The sequence below is a fragment of the Eucyclogobius newberryi genome, unplaced genomic scaffold (assembly GCF_026437365.1).
Source record: "Eucyclogobius newberryi isolate DKJ021-1_F unplaced genomic scaffold, fEucNew1.0.hap1 SCAF_8, whole genome shotgun sequence".
Taxonomy (NCBI): domain Eukaryota; kingdom Metazoa; phylum Chordata; class Actinopteri; order Gobiiformes; family Gobiidae; genus Eucyclogobius; species Eucyclogobius newberryi.
Genome location: NW_027316500.1, coordinates 17,548,514 through 17,561,569, shown reverse-complemented (window position 1 = coordinate 17,561,569; position 13,056 = coordinate 17,548,514). Strand labels below are relative to the sequence as shown.

At 37.4% G+C, this 13,056-nt stretch overlaps 1 long non-coding RNA gene across 1 annotated transcript in view; it reads left to right on the top strand.

Annotated features, from left to right (window-relative positions):
- LOC140351235 (uncharacterized) overlaps positions 1-5,020 on the top strand; it is a 32,536-nt gene extending 27,516 nt beyond the window's left edge. The window contains exons 3-4 of the long non-coding RNA XR_011925343.1: positions 247-323; positions 4,278-5,020. This is a non-coding gene — a long non-coding RNA (uncharacterized lncRNA). The remainder of the gene's footprint in view (positions 1-246; positions 324-4,277) is intronic.
- The last annotated feature ends 8,036 nt before the right edge of the window (positions 5,021-13,056 follow it).

Genomic DNA, 13,056 nt, shown 5'->3' with positions numbered 1-13,056 from the left:
ATACTTTGCCCTTAATAATGTCAGGATTATTCAGGCAATTGATAATTGTAATTATTCCGGTCACAATATAATTGTAAGAACTAAAACATTTTAATCTGGTCACATTTGGTCTTGTGAATAATATTTGTGTTACAACCCTGTTTGCCCTTTAAACTTAGATGTAGGAAAGTCCTTTCTGTCTGTCGTTTCAGTGAATTGTTCCAGTACAAATAAGATTGAGTTTAAACTACATCCTCTTTCTCACAGATGGATAAAGATAACCCGGCACAGAAGCTCAGCACAGGGAGATTTGGCCAAGGCGTTTCCAGAGTGACGATGGCGAGGTAACTTTACACTAATACAAAGTAAAAAGTGTCTCGTGTTGCCGCTGCTCGCACTGCTGTGATGTGGACGAGGCTGACAGCTTTCACATTCACAGAAATTCTGCCTAAGTATGTTGTTGCATGTGTGAATCAAATACATAACATTGAAAATAAAATATCAAACATAATGTTCAGTTGTACAATTTTTTTTTTTTTTAATGCTAAAACAGCTTCTGTCTTTGTAGTTGAGCTATAAAACTGAACTTGCATTGTCGAATCCAAAATACTTTTTATACTCAGCATTGGCAAACAGAAACACTGGTATGTGTACTAGCATGATATTTTGTAATGGTCTGGTTATACGGGACAGGAGAGTTACAGGTGATTTCCAAACTAACTGTAGACAATAAAACACTTGTGCACTCTGACACTGCTGAGGCTTTGATGGTTATAGTGATAGTTCTACTGTAGATTAGAGACATTTCAATGTTTTTACAAGGAATTATTATTATGACATGAATTATTACTGTCAGAAAACTAAAATTGCACTCTTGAGGAAAAGACTTTACACTCCCAAATGATCATTTTTAAACACCTTTTTAATGAAAGAATGTAATTTTCAACATTTTACCTTGTGTTCTTACAGATTGCAAATATCTTTTAGTTTTAGTATTGATTAGTATCTGGATATTGTTTTTTTTCTGTCAACCCTACTATAAAATATAAAATTAGTTGACAATTAGTAGCACATACAACATACAGAATTGACGTTTGATTTTTTTAAATAAAAAATGTATTGTACAATGTCTACAATAATTCTTCCACAGTTAGAAAAATTGCAACAAAAATATATTACAGAATATTTATAGAAATAACTTTGTGTTTAATTAATTTATTAATTTTGAAAGGGAAAGTTAAAAATATTCTTGTTTTTATATTGTAGTTACCCATTCTTGTATGAAAGACATTCATCATAGCAAATGTATTAGTAGCACAATTATTTTTATCCCATCTGCTAAAACTGCTGACATTCCCATAAACATTTGACAGTGTTTAGAGGAAAAATAAGACAGCATTAATCTTGTGCGTGTTTGCTCTCTTGACTGACAGTGAGTGTGAGGCGGTCCAGGCTAATCAGCTAAAGTGGACCTCATTTATCTGAGTCTGTCTGCGCCGAGTCGTTACGATCAATACCTGTGGCACACCTGGATCCCTGTGCAGCGCCGATGCTTTATGTCCGCTGAGCGCTGAAGGAGAAAACGCTTGTGTTTCCAGTCGACAGAGGAGCAAGTCTCGACCTGTGCCAGGATCAGCGCAGGTGTTTCACATGTGACACGGCTTTCACTCCGTAATGTGCAGTTTCAGGCTTTCAATGAGGCTCGGATTGTTTTCAGTCACTGCTACTGTGCAATTATTTAAACTTGAATCAAATCATGATTAAATTGTATTCAATCATTAAAAGTTTGGGGTTTTTTAATCAACAGAAACGTTATCCAATCGTGTGAGTTTGAAGACTTTTTTGTGGTAAATGGCACTTGAGAGGAAAACATGAATTTATTGATTAAGCTAAGGTTTATTTTAAGAGTCTGTCTATTCAAAATATTGATGTCAATATGAAGGAAACAATGTGCACTATAATTTTAGACAGATTGTAATAATACTTGTATTAAGTTTTTGTTTTTTTCTTGAAACAAAGTTACCTTGACAACAGTGGGCTAAAGAAATTTGACAACATTCTGTGGTAGTTGTTGTTCTGCTTCTGCTAACACTCTTCCACACTTGAATCATTTAAGTGTTATACTCTGAATTCTTAATATTTTAGTCTAGCTCTTCTAATACCTTCTCACAAACACATTTATTTTTACAAAGTCCTCTAAGCAGTGTAAGCCACATGTTTTCATTGATATCTTAAAATGCAGTAAGGATTGTTTGATTTTAACATCAAACACTACAACAAGATTATTTGCTTTACTGTCGTTATCTTGAATATCTCACATTTTCTGTTTGATTTTAAGTGGCCATTTTGTCCCACTGTCTTTGTTTATACAGCTGCATCTCCCGTTTCTCTTTCACCGCAGACATTTTATCTGCATACGCATTCAGCCACTGCAGAAGCATCCCCGTGCTTTATTAGAGGAATTAACTTCTTTTTAGTGTAATAGAATTTGAGTGGGAAAATGTCAATTGTGTAAAAGAATTTAAACGACTTACCGGTAATTAAATACTGATTCAAAAATGCACAATTAAGAGAAATAAATACAAGACGATACAAGGATGTAGAATTTCAAATGTATTTAATTGTATTTCCCTTTCTAATATCCAGCTTCTTTCGCCTTTAGCAGTAATAACGATAGTGCCGCTCTTCTCAAATGTATTGCAGTTGCAGGTCGTCCATCACTTTTGCTCACCGTGTTCCTCTTGTAAAGGATGTGGTGCTTTATCAAGTCGACATCTGATCTTTAACCAAAATGCTATTTGTATTCCTTCACTTATTCCCTGACAGCCTCAGGGAGCGCGTCGTCTCCTGTCTGTGTCGGAGAGATAAATAGTGGACGGGGGTTAAAGTGGCACCGTTCTAAATGCACATGTCATTTGTCAGACGAGAAAATGGAGTGATCTCATCCTTAACGCCCTATTCCTTATGTTTGTATTCCTTTAAGGCCATTCAGTAACTTTGTGTGTTTAGAAAAGACAAAGCAGTGTTTTGCATGTGAACATTACGTGCAATTTTCCACGATACAAAACTGAACGCTGACATTAAATTCAAATCGACATAGTTTTTAACAGTTAATATGGATAAAGGGCAATAATTCAATCAATGTGTGGCGTTTAACAGGTTGATGAAGTGCATTGTGGGTTGATAAATGAGTTCAGTTCTCGTGCTTGTAACTGCTGCAAAGTGAGTCCAGGTTATAAATGGATCGCTATCATTTATCTTCAGTCCTGAACTCACTGTCCACCACTGACCAGTGCTTCATCTGGACACGAGTGAGCTTTGCTTTACACCCAAACATACCAATAGTTACCACGTGAATGTACAGAGTTTTGATGAAAGGTTCTGGAGCATTTTGTGTTTGACATGTTTTTTCTCAAGCGGGCATCTTGTTTTATTACCAGTTTAGACAGAACTAGACAGTTACACAGAAAGACCCTGCCACAAAGACTTTCCACTGAAACAACCACTGATGTTCTTTGGTATTATCCAGATGACAATATTCAGACAATGATCCATCTGAAATGTGCAGAAAGAGCCATTCAATGTTGTGGTGATAAACGTAGTTAAATACAAACAATGAAAACAGTACAAGCCTTGAGATATTTTCCATTTGTGATCTATCTCCCACCTCATCATGATTTTAAATAGGAAATGCAGACAATTGTAGTGCCAGAATCTGTGAGCAACAGCCCACTTGTTGCCTCTCATGTGCACACATTTGTACTCCCACAGGACATTGTTGGATGTTAGTTTGAAATGTCATTATCGACATTGTGAAGTCAATTCTGAAATACATTGTATGTGAGTGTGAGTGAGCAATGTGATTTTCAAAAAAAACTGAATGTATGTTATTTTGTGCATTATGTCATGTTTTTAAAGCCTGCGTCGCCCTTTGGTTTCCTGGTGCTCTTATCATGGCCATAAACTTCTCCTACTGCTCATTAATATTTCACTGTAACATGCTGTGTTATGATTTTTATAATTGACTTAAGTTGTAGCTGGTTCTGGCGATGAATATTTTATGGAGCAGAGGTCAGTGTTAACTTCACATTCTCTGTGAGCGGCAGAAACTCCCTGACCACGGGCGCCGTAACAGTCACACATGTGGATTTAAGGTGCAGACGTTAAACGACATGTGAAATCACTCTGAGTCCGTTACAGTCCCAGAATAGCACTGCAGCTCTTCCCAAAGGAACGCACCTAATGTGTGCTGCATTAAGGCTCATGTTACAATGCCCTTTGTGTTTGTGTTGTTTCAGTTGGTGCTGAGTCAGGGTGGGGCTGATGACATCATCATCATGAGACTGGAGTGACCACAGCACAGGAGCCATCTGCAGCTGCGTTTTTACTCAGCTCTTCTGTGGAGAAAAATACTGCACTTTTAGAGGAAATTGAATGTTGTGCTGCCAGTAAGTAGAATATTTCACTTGTAATTGTTCAACATATTTTACAGTACACATAAATGCATTGCTTTATTAGATTATACAAGATTATCAAAACACATTATTAATTGTAGCTCATACAACATTTTCAAAAGTGATTATTTGTTAAACAATAATATAAGAATTAAGTTGGAATTACATATGACATATGACACAATTATCTCAGTTATAATTACAAATAAAATACATGTTCAATTCAAACGTGTTTTATGCCAGATGCCCTCCCTGACCTTCTCCATTTATTGAACCTTGAGAGAAGCCCAGAGATTACACTTCTCTGTTTCTCATAAAGTTTTTAAATGAAATACAATAAGGCATCCTAATCAACACACAATGCATAGGCCTACATTCTTTCTTGGAATAGTTAAATACTAAAATAATAATAATCATCATCATTATACAGTATTACCAAACCCCTTCACACATTTGCCTTTACAGAGTGAGTCCATAGCGTCCTCCACAGTCAGTGCACCTGTAAGTGTTACATAACCCTGTACAGTACGTGTCATTTTTGTGAAAAATCCTTCACCTCAGACTGTTGTTGTTGTCAGTCAACCTCACTGTACCCAAATAAAGACGATTTTGCCCGATACTGCTTATGTTATATTTGTTTTTCTCTTTTGTCTAGACTGCTCAACCCGTTCTCCATGTGTTTGTGTGTCCTCATTTGAACTCCATCTGACAGCTCCAGTGAAAAACATCCTCAAAAGATAAAAATATGTTTGTTTTATTACTCCTCAGACAGACAGTGAGGCCAAATTAATATTCAGTGTTGTTTTTACTTTCCGAGGAATCATTTGAGCTGGTGGTAATACACTCTGACGTACATTGTTCACAATGAGCTCCGTTGTTTCACTTCATTTATATTCCTTTCAGACAAAATGCACTCGACAAAATTGTCATATAAAATACAAAGCAAATACAAACAAAATTTCAAACTTGAATTCGATACTAAGTAAAAGGCTAAAAAAACACACACTTCAGACAATAGGCAGTAATATTCAACCCAAAGTAATAATACTTTACCATGTTGTCTCGTAGTAGTTCTCATAAAGCTCAAGATTATTCAAAAACTGTCCTATTTTGTCCCTTTTTCTGATGTTTTAAGTATTGATACCTGTTTTAGTGTTGTTTAGTACCTGATTTTTTATGCTTTTGACAACCCCAGTTACAGTATCTATTTTCACTGCGGTCATACGTGCACCATGGCTTAAAACTGTTCAAATCGAATCACAAACATGAAGAGGCGGGCCACAATTACTGAGCGTTTCAAACTAACAAAATTAAACAATATTTCAGTGGAAATATTTGCTCTGTGGAAATATTTGCTCTGTCAAGTGCTGTACTCAAGTAAAATGTTTATCTAACTTTTTTACTTTTACTTCACTATATTTGACTGTACTTTCTACTCCAGTATTTTTTTTAAGAAGGAAAATGAAAAATAAAAAGTACTTCTTCTCAGGGCAGATACAGTCTATGGTTCATGGAGTCTCGGCTTTGAACAAAGATAAGATAAGATACTCTTAATAGAACTCTTATGAACAAAACAAAAAACTCTTATTAACAAAACTCCTCTCCTATCTTAATAGGGGATGGAGGGGGGGGAAATAAAATAAAATAGATAAATAAAAATAAAAAGATAAAAATAAGATAATAATAATAAAATAATTATAATAGAATAAAATAAAGTAAAAATAGCTAGCACAAGACTAGGTAATACTATTAGCAGGTAAGTAAACAGAATAAAAACAAAATAGAACACTCTTATTTACAGGTATTGCACATGGCTAATTCAGTATTGCACATGAATATGATGGTATTGCACATGTTCAGGGCTAGCAGTGTTTGTTGTAGACATTAAAAATATATATATACATTAAAAAGTCTAGGAATTATCTGACAAAACACAGTAATCAGAAATATGAGCTAAAGACATTTACTTTTTAATCTTAAAGTAACATTTTTAGCACATACTACATACTTTTAACCCAAATAGATTTTTACATGTGATACTTTTACGCATTTGTACTTTCACTTCAATAACAAAACAGTCGCAGTTCCACCAGGTCTGATCCATCCCCTGAAAAAGACTGATATTAAAACAGCTGAAAGTGTTGAGAGTTTTTCTACCACGTTATAAAATGTATAATAACTATGACAATCTTATCTGGATTTGACTTCAGTGTCAGATTTGGATTTATTGCTTCAGTGGACAAACAAACTGTACGCGTATTTGAGCTGACACTGAGCCGTCAGTCTGTGCAGAGACAGAATACGCCCAGGCATGTCTGCAGCAAAGTTCACACGCACACGCATCTACACACACACGCAAAACTAAACGCACAACTACACACACGCACGACTACAGCACCCGACACACCGATATGAAAAGTAACCACTGACATTGAACTCTTAAGATAAGTCTTTCACAATAGACCTCCCCAAACGAAAAAGAAAAAAGTCCTCTATGATTTACGGCAAAGATAATGTCAGTACAAAACTAATACTGAATCCACCTGCACCTTGTAAATTCTTGATGCAATTAACTGCCCACGAACATAAGTGTAGTCGTTTCCTTTGTTGGCTCGAATGCAGTGCCACATGTAAAAGGAGGAAGTGCTGAGGGGGAATTGACTTTCACGTGCTACAGACTAAAGAAAGACATTTGAAGCAGCATCTTGGATCAATGTATTTTTTTCATCTAAGTCTATTTATTCACGTTTTCAGTTTAGTCCACCTTGACATTCAGGAGCTGCTATACCAAATGATGAGAAAGTTTGCATTAAAAGGAGACGTTGCAGCATTATGATTGTGTTGTTGTTGAATTCTTTAGCTTTGTTCACTTGCTTCTCTTGCTCAAGTTTAACTTTACTGAGATCTATTCGATTTTTTTCAGATGCAGACTGGACTAGGGTGCGTTCACACTTGTCCTGGTTGGGTCCTGTTTGAGCCCACTTCAGTCCAGATGTAGACATTATTTGTATATTAGTCTCTATGTGTAAGCGTGAACCCTTAAGAGGCGTTCACACAAACACAGTGTCCAATTCGCGCCCGACGCAGGAGTTGGAAGCCTGTACATTGGAAGGCAGAGGCCTCGGACGCTTGGTTCCACCGCATGGAAAACATAAACTCACAGCAGACGAAGGTCCTAGGTGTCTGTAATGTTCCACAATGTGGCATCAAACTTATCTATGGCCATGGAGACAAGCAGGTGGCCCAACCAGGCCGTTACAAGTCTGATCTGTGAAGAGGCGAGTCTGTGCACTATAATAATGCAGGTTTTTAAGGTATTTTAGCTAAAAAAACAACTTAATTGAATAAATGCCAGATTGATAAGTTTATTGCCATACAGTGGAACATTACAGACAAAGTAACAGTCCAAGTGGCGAGTCTCCACCAGAAAAAGTAACACAATGTCATATGTAATATGCACGTTAAATGTTTGTTACATTGTTATTTTGTTTGGTTTGATTTTATCTGTGGTAATTATTTATAATAGTTTACATCAGCAAAGTGTCAGTTTGTGACAAAATGTTGAAAAAAGTGAAGTAGCTCTAAGTTCTTAAAAAGAATCCCTCTTTAAAGCGCGTGTCGTCATCACACAAACGTTCATCCAAATGCAATTCACGCACAAAGAACAGTTTCATAACAAAGAGCTAAGGTGTTTCCTATGTTTATTTGTCAAATGATAATGATTGTGTAAATGAGATGCCCTTGGGTCTTGTTTACATTATGGTTGCTATGTAATTGCCTCTAAGTATATAAACTATAGTTCAATTATAAACACCATCAAAACAAGGTCAGATTCATGGCAAAATGTTACAATTATTTTAGCAATATTTTGATATCCATTTATAACTTTCTTTTTCATCTTTGCAGGAGGTTAATGCATTCTAACTAAATGCATAAATAACTGTCTGAATGATCTACTGTACTTTTCCAGACAGCGTAGAATTCTGGCAATAAGTTCTTCTATTTTTGTGCTTCCACTCAGAGTCCGGGGTTCAATCACAGCCTCAGGACAAGGCCATTAAACTGCTACAGTGCATTGCAATTTTTATTCTTTTCTATTCTATTATTTAGTAGTTTTGATTCTAGTAGTAAATAAGGAGTAATATATGGCATAACCTATATATGTGGTGTGTGTGGTACAAAGTCATTGCATAACTAGATTTGCGTGAGGTCCTATTGGAATGTGCATTTATTTGATCTTAAATGGGTCCAAATGAGTTGGTTGGGGCTGTCTTCTCTGCTGGAGTTTTGCAACAATGGGAAAGAACCTGACATTTAAGAATATTCTGAAACCGTGAGAATCCAGCTCATCAATAAAGACTTCTCCTCGTCTCTCAGATGGCAGTGAATCTGTGCAAGAGGAAGTTGTGTTTCTGCCACACCCTGACACTGGACTGGGCCAAGAATAAAGGTGTAAAGTTCTGTTATTTCTACAGACTATAGCTTCTTCTGACAATGGGTCTTGTATGATTTAAGATTGCATTTTATTTTTGAAAAGTTTGAAAACACACAATTTAAATACATTTCACACATTGCAACAAAAGGAAACTACGTAAGTGCATGTGACAAGTCCTTATGTTGATTTACTATTTTGAATTGTGCCTGTTGTAAATGTTAGTTTGTGAAGAAACATTTTAAAATACAATTTGTAAGTTACAGGAATTAGAGCTGAGCAAACAGATTCCTTCCAGCCAAAATGCAAAGACAATTTACACACAACTGACACATTTTTCTGACATTTCAAACTATTATGTGTTATCAGGTATTATTATTATTTGTCAATTCATAATTATTGTGTAAATGGATTTTGGCTCTTGATTTCCAGATAACAATTGTGGAATTACCTACTGCTCATGTCCAAGTACAATTATAACCATCACCACATTTGTCAAACTGATAAAGAATGAGCAAAATCACATGCTTTTGTGAAAGGTGTAAACTAGCCCGTCATGTGCACTTTAACGAAAGAGTTAGAATACAACGATATTCCTCATCATTTAGGCTAATACATGTTGCAACACAATATGAGAAAAACAACAAATGCCTTTAGTTAGTGTTTGTATTTTTCCAGCAAAATGAACAAAATAAAACTTTGTGGTTTATGATGCAGCTTTAAGAAAGTACACTCAACATTCAAAAACCCCTTTTTACGCTTGTTTTCTGAATAACACAAAGAGCATTCTGACCGTCGGCCGTGTTCAGACCTGCAGGAGCTGGAAGACTGATTACGCAATAGTAGCAACAATAAACTGTAAATGTCCAGCTCACTCATTTTCACCCGGCTTCAGTTCAAGACCAGAACACCCCTCTGAATGAGTTCAAAATCACTTTACTGTTTTATAACCTCTCTAAAACAGCCCAGCCAATCACAGACAGGCCACAGTGACTCACCAGCAACCAATCCACTGCTCCCAGACAAGTTACGGCTGAAAGAGATTGGTTAACGCTCCTGCATCACCACGGGGAAGTCGCAGGTTAGATTCCCAGACCAGCTGACGCATGAGTAACGTTTGGAACCTGATGGTCACATTTCAGCTCCGGCTCACAGTTGAACCCAGCTTCCTTTCTAAAAAAAAGACCCTGTCGTTTTTGCAACGTCCTGACCATCTTAATCAGGAACCGTGAGCAAACATTTGTAAATGAGTCATAAAGCAGATGGAGGTAATGAAATAAAGACGTCTGCAAGAAGTCAAAAGAGTATAAGTACAGTAAAGTTGTACAGTGTGGTATGGTAACAAAAGAAAGCCACATATGCTTAATTCTGTTGCGTAATATTATAGTAATATATGTTGGGCTGCTACAAGAAGTCAGAATCATTGTGAACCGACTATTCTGGGTTAGTATTTTAGTTTAATTGTATTGTTTTGTATAATCCTTATTGTGTTTCAAGGTGAAGAATTAGCTTCAGTCCAGGGATTACGGATGAAAAATAGCTTCTCTGGTACATTTACAGACATGTTGATCAATGTACCCTGGTGAAGAAATGTATGTATGAATGTAACTATTATGACTATAATTGTGTTTTGATAATCATTACCTGAACTATACAGACTTTAAAACACACGGGAAATGGCGTTTTATAATGAAGACAGCGACATTATTGAAGCAAAATGGAAAATATTCTCTATCTAGAAGCCTTCAGTCACAGATGTGTCAATGTAAAAAAGAAATATTGATTTGTCTGTCTCGACAACAAAAAACAACGACAAACTAACGACATAATTGTTCCTTGTTTTATTCACTTTATTCTTTTTATATTTTTATTAATCTTTGTATTTTTTCTGAATGAAAAGTGTGATCTGGTAACGTAAATGCTCGATTATCCTCCTGTCTAACTGTCTAACTATGACTAAGTGTCAGGTGGAAGAGCTTCTCAGCGTCTTCCCTTTCCCTCTGGCAGAATGCAACAATGGCTTGATGTTTTTAAAGGCGGTCTAAAATACCTCAGCCAATCACAGGTGAACTCTTTATGACTCATATTCAACCCGCTGCCACCTGTAAGAGTGGGAAGGTGAGAAGAGGACACACGAGCTGGAGGCTGATTGGTGGAAAAAAACTCTGTGTCACTAAGCAACAGAGTCAGATTGGTCAAGCTGTTGGCAGCAAAAGGGAGGGAAGAGTTCAAGAGCAAAAACAGATATCTCTATTTTGAACTATTTTCTTTTTGGTACCAGATTCTACACATTATATTACTTACACTGTAGTTGATGGAATTTGCTCAAAATGGGATGGATTTTTGTTGCTCTAAAATAAATTTGGCTTTTGAAAACATTGCTAGACAAAGGATAAATTATAAGGCTTCAACATTTTTATTTAAATGGAACTTTTGTCATGTTTTTCACAGACATTTAGCCGTCTATGTGATTTGACTCTTTACTCATTGTGTTCTAATTATGTTTAAGTACTTAATAACGATCTGTTAGCTTCCTGTTCACCCACTAAACATGAATCACTGTGGCAGCTGGGTATTGTAAAATCCCTCTTGTATTTGGATCTTTTGAGTCATATTCTGGGGGCTGATTATTTTACCCAGTGTTCTGCTCATGGTTTATTATAAGTAAAATGTATGTTGGTCCTTGCACCGCTTCATTTTCAAAGGGCTGCATAAAATATGAATAAAAAACTTTATGACTTCAAGTGTGAAGTTTAAGTATTTTCAAATTAGTCTAAATCACTCCTCATTGTAACTCAATTACTCTCTCATTGTAACTTATATAAAATGAATTCCAAAGTGTGCTGTATTTGATAATGAATAGAAACTGAAATCTCTCTCGTCTTCCCCTTTTTGACCAAATATTTATTGCATGTACACAAACAAACATGAAATATAGTTTTTCCTGAATGTTGAGCTTGAGGCTCTGAGACTCGGGGTTGGTTGTAGGAGGTGTGGTGTGACTCTCTGTTAAATGATTATGAACAATCCTAATGGAAAGTACCTGAAAGACACAGGCAAGGCTCATCAAGTTGTTTATTTGCCCTGGTGTAAACTTTGCTGCTCGACCTATTGCAGCAATCTTGGAGAATTATCACATTTTAAAATCTTTTGCTCAGTAAAGTAAGTGTCTGTCCACTGTGACTCATGATGCTTTTTTTATCAGGCTCCTCCAAACACCTCAGATACGGCTGACCTGAAAGTGCAGCTCTGAATGTGCATTAAACAGTCACATTCACATGTGCGTCAGTCTAATGTTTATGTAGGTCTTGAGGGTTTGAAATTGCATTCATGCATTTATGTATCTCTATTGACTGAATATATAATCTGTCAGATGGGTGAGGTTAAATGGTTTTAAAGCTGTTCATCCTATGGAAAAGATGTTCAATGCTTTTACTTTCCTGGTGCGGTCGTGAGCAAGACACATGACCTGTTCACAGTGTGGACTAAAGGAAAAAACAGCAAATATCCAACCAAATCACCCAAACTATACAGGGTCAAACAAACATAGTTACTCAAAAAAACAAACAGAACAACAACATGTTTGTTCATAGGATTTGTGAGGTGGTCTATTCTTTGTTGCTCACTTACACTCGCGTAGAGGAGCGAGAGGAGCAGCAGGAGCGAGAGGAGCAGCAGGAGGAGGAGGAGCAGGAGGAGGAGCAACAGGAGTGAGAGGAGCAGCAGGAGGAGCAGCAGGAGCAGCAGGAGCAGCAGGAGGAGGAGGAGCAGCAGGAGCAGCAACAGGAGTGAGAGGAGCAGCAGGAGGAGCAGCAGGAGCAGCAGGAGCGAGAGGAGCAGCAGGAGGAGGAGGAGCAGGAGGAGGAGCAACAGGAGTGAGAGGAGCAGCAGGAGGAGCAGCAGGAGCAGCAGGAGCAGGAGCGAGAGGAGCGGCAGGAGCGAGAGGAGCAGCAGGAGCAAGAGGAGCAGCAGGAGGAGGAGGAGCAGGAGGAGGAGCAACAGGAGTGAGAGGAGCAGCAGGAGGAGCAGCAGGAGCAGCAGGAGCAGCAGGAGGAGGAGGAGCAGCAGGAGCAGCAACAGGAGTGAGAGGAGCAGCAGGAGGAGCAGCAGGAGCAGCAGGAGCGAGAGGAGCAGCAGGAGGAGGAGGAGCAGGAGGAGGAGCAACAGGAGTGAGAGGAGCAGCAGGAGGAG